This window comes from Dendrobates tinctorius, unplaced genomic scaffold, assembly GCF_039654945.1.
Source record: "Dendrobates tinctorius isolate UK_male_01 unplaced genomic scaffold, ASM3965494v1 ptg000008l, whole genome shotgun sequence".
Lineage (NCBI taxonomy): Eukaryota > Metazoa > Chordata > Amphibia > Anura > Dendrobatidae > Dendrobates > Dendrobates tinctorius.
In genome coordinates, this window is record NW_027361676.1 from 25,463,352 (window position 1) to 25,473,190 (window position 9,839).

Below are 9,839 nucleotides of genomic sequence, written 5' to 3' on the forward strand. Positions count from 1 at the left end.
CTTTATTTTTCAGGTCATAAAAACCAGCATACAAAGATAAAAGACTGAGGTATTTCTAACATCCTAGATGCCCTTAATCATGACATAGCAATGAAATAACAATGATCTTGTTTTAAGCTAGATGAAGCCAAACACAGGAAACTCGTGAGTGATGTGAATGAGTGACAGGTGTGTAGAAAACTTGACCATGCAAACTTACAACAAAAATACAAGCCCCCAACCTCTGTCTTCATGAGACATGCATTCCAACAGTGCAGAGCGAACCCCCACCACCACTGTACTGTGCAGCCAGGGCTCAACGTAATCAGTCAGTCTTAGAGTTGATATGCCTTGGATATCGCAGTCATACAGCTGAAGAGTTGTGGACAGCTCTCCAGGCTGAGTTTGATCAATGGCTGTCTCCATTGAACCTGCATCCAGGGAAGGCCGTGTACGATAACAATGCGAACCTGGTGTCGGCCCTATGGTGAGGCAATCTCACTCACGTGCCTTGCATGGATCACCTCCTCAACCTGGTGGTACAGCATTTTCTCTGCTACTATCCTGGCCTGGATGAGCTGCTCCAGAAAGCACATGTGCTGGGTGCTCATTTATGCCATTCGCACCCCTCTGATCATCGAGTTGCATTGATACAGAGGTTTCTCTCCTTGCCAGTTAACAGGTTGATATGCGATGTGCCGATATGGTAGAATTCCACTCTGCACATGTTGTAGCGACTGTGGCAGCAGCAATGAACCCTGATGCAGTATGTCATGTCTTATAGCCTGGGCCAATGCAGTACGGACATGGTGCGTATCACATTTACTGAGTGGGCACAGATTAAGGACCTCTACATCCTTCTGCACAGCTTAGAAAAGGCTACCAAGATGGTTAGCACTGATGACACCATCATCAGCATTACTGTTCCGGTCATCTATATGCTGGAGCAGAATTTGAATAGCCTGCGGAAGGAGATGGTGGTCCCAGAAGAAGAGGAGGAAGCAGAGGAGGCTGTTGAGGGGAAAACATTGTCTCTAAGTTCAAGACTGTCGTCACACAGGCGGGTGCCAAGGGAGGGTGGATTACTGCGATCGAGGGGGGCTGATGATAACAGACAAACTGTTATCAAAGGTGCAAGATCCGAGGAACAAATGGAGGAGGAAGAGGTGATGGGCGAGCAACTGTCGGATGAAGAGGATACTCCTTCCCTCTCTGTTGTTTGTGGTGGGTGGGAGGGGACGGAGGAAATGAGCCTCATTGTTACCCAGCCACCAAAACAGCATGGGCTTGGACCTCATGGTATAGCCCGACATATGATTGCCTTCTTGCTGCACTATCTGCAAGATGATCCCCGTATAATTATGATTAGGAATAATGCTGACTACTGGGTTGCCACTTTATTAGATCCACATTATAAAACCAAATTTTGCCAGATGATTCGCACACTAGAAAGGGACCTGCGAATGCTGGAATATCAAAACACGCTTTTATACAACCTTGAGAGCTTTAGACAGCAGTGAAGCACACAGTTCGCATCGCAGCTGTAGACTTCCAACAACCAGCCCATCAATTCGACAATGCCAAAACATTAGCAGCAGCAGTGGTGGAAGTGGAAGATGCAACTTCTGTGAATGAGTCCTTTGACATTTTTTTAGATCAGTTTGTTCACAGCACAACAGAGCCCAAGTCTTACACGTGGTGAACGAATGGAGAGGATGGTGCAGGAGTATCTAGAACTAAATATCAATACCATCAGGGAGGGTTTGGAACCTTTCACATTTTGGTCTTCCAAAATGGATGAGTGGCCTGAGCTTGCCCAGAAAGTAACTTCATCACTGCTGGTGGTGTCCTGACGAGTAAGCGCATCTGACTGTCCCCTGAAAGTGTAGATCATCTAACTTTCATTAAGATGAACAAGTCATGGATCTCCAAGGACTTTTGCACCCCAATTACAGACTGTACCAACTAGGTGATATTGCATTTTTTATTGTGACGCATTAATGTCATGTAACTGCACTCTGTGATATCTTTAGTGTGGCTGCGGCTGCTGCTGATGTTAACAAAAATTTGTGGAAATGTGAACAGTCATGGTTGGTCTACATCTCCTTGGTTAGCTGTAGTGGAAGATGTGTTGGTCCCAATTATACTTTTTCTATTCTTGTGACAGTTATTCCACTTCGGTGATGTCAGGCCCTCATTTTTTAAAATGTGAACACTACTGGTTGGGTGTCCATCTGCTGGATTGAGTGTGGTGGAAGACCTATCGGTCCCTATTATACTATTTCTACTGTGGTGAAATTGATGCCACTTCTGTGGTGTAAGGCCCTCCTTTCTTGAAATGTGAGCACTCTTGGTTTGGTGTCTATCTGCTGCATTGGGTTTAGTGGAAGTACTGTCAGTCCCTAATATACTATTTCTACTGTGGTGAAACTAATGCCACTTTGGTAGTGTCTGTCAATAATTTTTAGAAATGTGAACACTCCTGGTTGGGTGTCCATCTGCTGGATTGGGTATAGTGAAAGACCCGTGGGTCCCTATTATACTATTTCTACTGTGGTGAAATTGATGTAACTTTTGTGGTATCTGCCAATAATTTTTGGAAATGTGAACACTCCTGGTTGGGTGTCCTTCATGTGTGTTGCCTGTAGCAGTAGGCCTACGAGACCGTCAGGCCCCCACTTCATTGGACTCCACTACCCGTGTTACTATCCTCAAATTTTTCTGACAAAGGTAGTCTACAAAACTGATGTTTGTGCCACCTGAGTGTGGCTCAGCATGAAAGCAGTTAGAGGTAGAGGTGTTGCATGTGGTATCAGGGCTACCAGCAAAAGGGGCCTACACCAATCCCTCACCCACCTCGTCTTACTGTGACGTTCAAGCTGTAAATGCTGTCCCAGACCCCGATACCTCAAGACTGGCTGATTGCTGCAGTGCCATGCTAAAATCAAGATAGACGTAACATAGGAAAAAGAAAACAGACACTTTCCACAGGAAATCAACGGGAATAAAGAAAATGATGCCCCCTTCCCCTCCCTCCCTTTTTTCCCTCCCTCTTCCCCCTCTCCTTTCTTCCCCTATTCTCGTCTCCCTTTCCCCCTCCTTTCTCCCCCACTTCCCCTTCTTCCTTCTCCTCCCCTCTCTAAAAATCCCCCCCCTTTTTTTTTTCTCTCTTTCTCCTCTACTAGGGGTACTAAATATCGCGCCATCGTTCTGCCCCGCTGTGGTAGTCCAAACCGAAGACAAGTTCATGACTGTATTGGAAGATAGTTGATTTCTGCAACATATTATTACAGTATGTAGATGGTATTTTGTAACAAATCATTAACCCGTCTGTGACATCCGGCACTCCTGTGTTATTGTTTAAGCCTGGTATAGTTTTGGGGCCTGATGGGGAATTTAGAGATGTGAGTGGCACTAGAAAAAGGTTCGCAAATCATATTCTGGCTCTACCTCGTTATATGAAGGGTTTCGGTTAATTCACAGTTAAAGTTTACATTTGTCCCCCTCAGTTGAGGGGAGACAACTGATGGTTGTGTCAGAGGGGGGAGTCTCACTCCATATCGCGCATAGCTTACGACCCTACGGAGGAGCCATAACCCGTTGAACGGTATTGGCAGTTAACATATTCCTCCATCGTATATCTTAGGATATAAGAAGGTTTCCTACATAGAACACACCACTTCGGGCTTCAAAGACGTGCTACGTATTGACAGATATTGACCCTGATATCGCAATTAACTGAACACGTGTCTAATTATCTACCTTTTTTATCCACTATCTATATCTCTTTGATAACTTAGATCTACTTTAGCATCCGCGGCCCTCTCAGACAGGAGGGAAGAGGTACGACTCAGGCAACAATGCATCCAAAGATCACTATGGGTTCCCCGAACGCTAGGGGACTTAACATGCCCCAGAAAAGGACACAAATCCTATATGGAATGCACAAGCTTAAGGTACGAATACGTATACTTCAGGAGACTCATTTTAAAATAAATCATATCCCTACTATCAGGGACCGATACTTTACGACGTGGTTCCATAGCGCCTGCCCCGGAAGCCGATCGAGGGGGGAATCTGTGGCGATCCACAAGTCCCTCCAGCACACGGTCGAGGACACATATGCGGATCGAGAGGGCAGGTACTTACTATTAAAACTTAGGATTCATACAACCCTTTACACTATTGCGGGGTGGTATGCCCCAAACAAAAATCAGGCCAGGGCTGGTCGGGGCTTTCTGAAGAGGGTAGCGGAATTTGCTGAGGGGGTGATGGTAATAGGGGGGGGACTTCAATCTCACTCTTGACCCACGAATAGATACCACAACATGAAATGTGAGAGGAATCACTATACAATTGTCCCTTCTGAAACAATCTATCCATGGGATGCAGCTGGTGGACATTTGGAGAGCGCAAAATCCTGGAGGTAGAGACTATACGTACTACTCCAGTTCTCATGATTCCTATAGCCGAATTTGACTTTTTTCTCGTCAACCATCATGCCCTGTCCTGGCGCCCCCGACCGGCTATCGGTGGCTTCTTATGGTCGGATCACGCCCCGGTGTTCCTAGATGTCTCCCCACCGGACATTGTAGACCGTCCCTGGACTTGGAGATTGAATGACAATTTGCTGAAAGACTTGAATTGCACGACAGAGATAAAAAAGACAATAGATCAGTTTTGGTCAGATCACACAAACGACGACACCCCGACCCCGGTGAAATGGGAGACCCTTAAGTGCGTGCTTCGTGGTATCCTGGTAAAACATGGATCCCGTCTTAAAAAACAGAGATCGGCGAAAACAAAAGAATTGCTGGATACTATATATGTATTGGAGCAAAAACATAAAAATACTATGTCACCGGTATTACTAGGGGAATTAATTAAACATAGGGAGACCCTTAGAAATGTATTAAACGAACAATCATTGAAATTCAGAAATAATTTTAAAAGTCTCCTTTACCATAAGGCCAATAAATGCGACCGCCCCCTAGCACAATTATTACACCCTAGGACTCAGACGACTTATATTCCAAAAATCAGAAACGTACGGGAATGGAGACTCATGACCCAGGGGAGATTCTGGAAACAATACGAGAATACTATCAGAGGCTATATAGCTTGGAAGGGGCACAGTAGACTAATCACGCAGGGGACATACAGACTAAAATAGATAAATATGTAGCAGACACGCCACTTCCTAGATTTTCCACAGAGATAACAGATGAGCTAGAAGCAGATATATCGACACAGGAGGTGGATGAGGCCATAAGGAATACACCGAACGGGAAGAGCCCTGGCCCAGATGGGTTTTCCCCCCACTTTTATAAACTATTCAGAGAACAGTTAACACCACATATGACAAGGACTTATAACTCCATTTCTGAATCATCAGGGTTTACGCATCAATCTCTGGCGGCCTATATCACAGTATTGCCAAAATCGGGAAAAGATCCAACAGTGGTCTCTAACTATAGACCGATCTCTTTAATAAATATAGATGTAAAGCTATTCGCGAAGATACTGGCCAACAGACTTGCACCCCTATTACCATATCTCATACATTCAGACCAGGTGGGATTCGTTCAGGGAAGAGAGGCTCGTGATGGAGTGTTGAAGACTATATCTTTGATCGCTCATGCCAGGACCCACCGGAAGCACCTGGGACTGATATCGGTGGATGCCGAAAAGGCGTTTGACCGAGTGAGGTGGAGCTTCCTTCAATCAGCCCTCCGACAGATAGGGCTGGGGGACAGGTTTTTATACAAAATTGCAACCCGTCAGCAACAATTAAAATTAATGGATTGCTCTCGGACCCCTTTCAGATTCATAATGGAACGAGACAGGGGTGTCCTCTCTCGCCCTTGTAAACGGTGGCAATGGAGCATTTAGCGGTAGCGGTGAGGAATAACCCTAGCATATGGGGTATCAAGATAGGTCAGAAGCATTATAAAACATCATTGTATGCAGATGATCTTCTTTTATACATCTCTCAACCTCACATCACCATACCTGCACTAATGTCTGAATTCAAAAAGTATGGAGAGGTCAGTAATTTTAAGATAAACTACACCAAAACCGAGGCACTTAATATCACTTTACCATGGGGGGATGTGGAGAGGGCAAAAGAAAATTTCCCATTCAAATGGCAGACGGGCGCCATTAAATATTTGGGCATACAGGTCCCCTCAGACCTAAACAAATTATACACACTAAATTATGAAACCCTACTGAATAAAACTATAAAGGATCTAAGAAAGTATGACCAGAAAATGATTTTGTGGTTTGGCCGTATAAATACATTCAAGATAGATGTGCTTCCCCGGTTCCTTTATGTGTTCCAGACAGTACCGATCACGCCACCTCGAAGTTTCTTTAAAACTATTAAATCAGCTCTAATACATTTTACATGGCGTCAGAACAGATATAGGCTGAGTTACAGAACATTGACGAGACCTAAATCACAAGGGGGGCGGGACTTCCAGATTTAAAGACATACCATCAGGCCTCACAATTGATCCATCTTTTTGATTGGCATTACAGACGGGAGACCAAACAATGGGTTGGACTGGAACAGGAGGGATACCTAGTTCCATTACGAAATCTACCGTGGATAGTGACCAGAGATAGGGAGAAAATAGGGGGGGTTGTCGGGATATGATGGCTGGCGAGATTCCTAAGAGTTGGGACAAGCTAAAATATAAGAAAAAATTAATGAGCGCAACTGTTCCATTGTCTCCTATATTCGCTAATCCTGATTTTCCACCGGGCATTCAATGTGAGAGGTTTTTGGGATGGAAAGTGGAATCCGATCAAAGAATATATCAAATAATCTCGCAAAGGGGACTTTCCTCCCTCAACGAGTTACAAGACGATTACCCCACACATACACTATCTTGGTTGGAGTATGAACAATTAAAATCATTTGTCAGAAGAATTTCTGATGGAGAGAGATCACCACCTTCTCTGACACAGTTTGAGAAGATGTTCGCCCAACAGACACCCCCATTGCACCAAATTTCTCTTGTGTACAAATTACTAAATGATGATACTCCAACAGTAATCCCGGGATATATTAGAGCATGGGAGGTGGAAATGGGGTGCACATTTACTGAGAGGGAAATCACATCGGCATACCGCTGCGCTCATGGGATGTCTCCGGCTAGTCATGCCGAAGAGAAGAATTTCAAAATTCTTACTAGATGGTACCAATACCCTGTGAGGTTGCATGCCATATTCCCCTCGGTGGCGGATGGGTGTTGGCGCTGTGGGAACGCAAGAGGAACCTTGATTCATATTTGGTGGCAGTGTCCAGGGATAGAGAGTTTCTGGGGAGAAGTATTCTCGACTTATAATAAAATATCAGGAGATGATATAAACCCCACTCCACAGATGGCCATCATGTCCATGTTACCGGGACCAATTGCAAAACAAAAAAATAGCATCCTGAGATTTTGCCTGACGGCAGCCCGCATGGTTATACCTAGACATTGGCGTACAACGAAAATCCCGTCCATGATTGAATGGCTAACAGAATTCTCACATATCCACCATATGGAGGAATTGTTTGCACAGGCTTTGGGTGATAACTCGAGGTATTTACGGACATGGCAACCCTGGATTTTATTCAGGGACTCTGGGAGTTACGGAGATCTCATGGAGAAATGGGAGGGACTTTCCCGGTAGTGGGGTTTCTCTTCGGCACTCCTGGGCTGGTTTCAGAGGGCAGCGGATGCATTGTCCTTCCTTTCCTTTCTCATTTTTTCTTTCCTTTTCTTCTTACTCTCCCTTTAATTCTGATGTAATAACATAAGCAATCATAATTGCTTTCAAGGATAAATGATGATAAATTGTGCGGATACTATAGATAATTATAGCAATTGGAAATAGATTTCCGCTTAACGAAATAAATATCGAAATGAAGCAACAAGTGGTGAAAACTGCGAAATGCTAGGAAAGAACAGAAGAGCTGAGCAATGAACCTATACAGTACTAACCAGTAAATATGATTCTGTGACGACACTATATTTGCGTGAAGCAAGATGCGCATTATTTTGAGAAGTCTTGTGACTACTTTAGTCTATGTGTATGTATGTTTGTATTTGTGATATGTTGTAATGTTTTATCACTTTAATAAAAAGAGATTAAACATATCACATTTTATGATTTTTAAATAATTAAATTGCATTTTATTGCATGAAATAAGTATTTGATTACATACCAAACAGCAGGAATTCTGGTCTCCAAGACCTGTTAGTTTTTCTTTAAGAAGCCCTCCTACTCTGCACTCATTACCTGTATTTATTGCACGTGTCTAAAAGATAAGTCTTCACACACTCAATCACACTCCAATCTCTCTAACATGGCTAAGATTAAAAAGCTGTCTAAGGACACCAGGTACTAAATTGTAGACCTGCAAACGGCTGGTATGGGCTACAGGACAATAGGCAAGCTTGGTGACAAGGCAACAACTGTTGGCACATTTATTAGAAAATGGAAGAAACACAGGATGACTGTCAATCTTCCTTGGTCATAGGACAGAATATCAGACAGGTGAGGGATATTGATGTTTTTTATCTTTGTTTTTTTCTACAGGAGACCAGGGCTTTAATGGAATGGATGTTAGGTAAATATTATTGTTGTTTATTATTTTCTGTTTTTTTTTACAGCAGACAAGGGTTTCAATGAATGGGTGTGATGTGAATATAGCTGTTTGTTATTTTTAAATAAAAAAGTTAAACTGTGTGTCTTTTTATTTCAAATAAAGGACTTTATTCTTGCTGTGTGTTTATTTACAATATGACTATAAGATTGGTAATAGATAGACATCTTATAGACACCTCTCCAATACTGACCCGTGGGCTTGATGTCTAGAAATGAGAGAAATTGTTTAGAAAACATTTGCCAATCTCAAATTTGGCACGAATATAGCACATTCGAATTCGTGCTTGGTTTCCAAGCATTTTTCCTCAAAGTCGCAAAAATTCAGTCACAGAACGGTGAATGATCGCGTTTCCACTAATGCTTTTGTTATTACTTTGGCTAGAATAGTGGTGCTGTATGATGAGCGGGAGTGACAAGGGGATGTTTTTGATGAGGGGAGGGGTTATGGAGAGGTTAGAGGAACAGCGTGTTTTTTTTTTTTCCCCTTAACTTTATGTGTGTTGATTCCGGCAGCCAATCAGAGCACAGAAACCATCCACAACGTCATGACACAATGTCTTCTGTGATTGGCTGCCAAAGTCACATGTCCCTGGCCGTATAAAAAGTGGACATCTTGTTTTGCTGGTGCCATTTTCTCAGTGTCACAGTGCAGAGAAGCTGCTCCTGCTAGTGCTGCAAGTGAACTTGTCAGTTAGCTAGATAGGATCCTATTCTGTGTGAAATCGATCTTTCAGCATCTAACTACAAGTAGATTGTGCAAAAACTGTGTTTCAGTCTCAGGAGGTCCTATTTGCTAATCCAAATAGTTTGTGATAAAACTGTGTTTGAGTGAGAAATCAGAAGACCAGATTTCCACTTAAAATTTCTTAGGCTTAACATTGGGATGCAGCCAGGAGGGCCAATTTGCTAATACAAATCGTTGGTGATAAAACTGTGTTTTAGTGACAAATCAGAAGGCCAGATTTCCACTTAAAAATCATTAGGCCTAACATTAGGGTGCAGCCAGGAGGTCCAATTAGCTAATAGAAATTGTTTGTGATAAAATTGTGTTTCTGTGAGAAATCAGAAGGCCAGATTTCCACTTAAAAATTGTATAACAGTGTTGTTCAGGCACACTATCTAAGAAAATAAATAGTGACTGTTCATTTAGTGACAGGTAACTGACAGCTGTGGGTCTAAGGTTATAAAATAGCAGG